Source organism: Myotis davidii, unplaced genomic scaffold (genome assembly GCF_000327345.1).
Source record: "Myotis davidii unplaced genomic scaffold, ASM32734v1 scaffold534, whole genome shotgun sequence".
Lineage (NCBI taxonomy): Eukaryota > Metazoa > Chordata > Mammalia > Chiroptera > Vespertilionidae > Myotis > Myotis davidii.
This window is the reverse complement of record NW_006286678.1, coordinates 3519992-3521640: the sequence shown is the minus strand read 5'-3', so window position 1 is coordinate 3521640 and position 1649 is coordinate 3519992. Positions and strand designations below refer to the sequence as shown.

At 45.1% G+C, this 1649-nt stretch overlaps 1 protein-coding gene across 1 annotated transcript in view; it reads right to left on the bottom strand.

The window, feature by feature from the left end:
• The window catches only part of IGFBPL1 (insulin like growth factor binding protein-like 1), a 19491-nt gene that overhangs the window by 15799 nt on the left and 2043 nt on the right, over positions 1-1649 (bottom strand). The window lies entirely within an intron of this gene.

Below are 1649 nucleotides of genomic sequence, written 5' to 3'. Positions count from 1 at the left end.
TTTTCTCCAAGCTGTTACGAAAAATCCTTGCCTCTAAAAATAATATTTACTAGTATTGGAAGAGAGCTCGATATCCACATCTCTTCAATTTGGGGAAATCCATAGCAGTCACCAAACTAACAATATCTTTAACTCTACTAGATGAAAGATTTCCTGAATTCACAAGTCCGTGAACAATTTGCTAATGAGCTAAACAAAAGAGCCGGGTCCCGGAGATACTGGGACGCAGGCGGGGCAGGAACTTGCCCGAAGTCGCTATGCAGTCTGTATTGTACATACGGTTTCCAGATCCAAGGCCGGCTCCAAATATTATGTTCCTTAATCCTCTCAGAAGGATGCGCCATTTTATTTTGCATTTTTCAAAGTTTTATTTTTAAAAAGGAATATTTGGTTTAAAATGTCAGAATTTACAAATGGATGTAATGATGTCAAGGGAGTGTCCCTTCCACCCAATGCCCCAGACCAGCTTCCACAGGGCACACGTATCAGGTTGTTGGTGTGTCTTTCCGGGAATTTTGTATGCCTATAAGAGTGTCATCACACAGCCTCCTCTCTTTAAACACATACACACACAGCAACATGCCCTGCACATTATTCCGTGCTTGGTTTTTCCACCTGTGGTTTTTCCCAGTTTCCCCACTTATTAACTTGAAATCAGGCCTCTCCTACAATTAGTGAAGCATCGTTTAATTAGCTCCCCCCCCCCCTTAATACTACGTAAAGTCCTGGTGCATCTCATGGTCAGGAGTGATTTGGATAATAATGAAATATGGTGATATATTTGGGATTGGGTTCAGGCTTTTAAACTTCACACAGCGTTTAATTGCACAAAAAATGCAGTTATCCAACCCTGAGCCTGTGATATCTGGGTGGAGAAAACATTCCAAAGCTTTGAAGATGATTGGCATCCAGTTCCTTTTTGAAACTACCCAAAGGCCTGTAGCCCAGTGAACTCTGGTTCCCAGAGTGCCAGTTAACACTGTGGGCAACACTTGTGGGCCCATAGAATTATGGGGGAAAGTGAGGATGGAAGGAAGTTTCGGCTTGTCTATTGTCTGGCAAGGGTTAAGGAGGCTTTCTGGAAAAGGTGTTTCCTAAACTGAGTCTTGGGGAGACAGTAGGAGTTGTCTGGAAGGAGGGCAGAGAGAGGGAACAGTGTGTCTGAAGGCCGGAAGAGCAGAGAGAACGCCGTACAGTGGGGAGTGGGGAGGAAGCTCAGCCCAGCTGCAGAGCTGTGTGGGCTGTGGAAGCTCAGGAGGCAGGAGGTGAGGCTGGAGAGGACCAGATCACTGGCCTTGCCTGGCCTGCTGGGTACCATGGAATCCAGGGTTGGTACTGGTGGCATGTCTGACAGGCAGATACTTTAAATGTGGATGGGAGGGGATAGCATGTTTCCGCCAGGGGCCGGGCAGAGGATGGTAAGTCTGCAGAAAGTCTTTCCTGCTTCTCCATTCTTTCCTTCAGCATCTTTTCCTAGGGTAGTGGTTCTCAACCTTCCTAATGCCGCGACCCTTTAATACAGTTCCTCATGTTGTGGTGACCCCCAACCATAAAATTATTTTCGTTGCTACTTCATAACTGTAATTTTGTTACTGTTATGAATCATAATGTAAATATCTGATATGCAGGATATATTTTCATTGTTACAG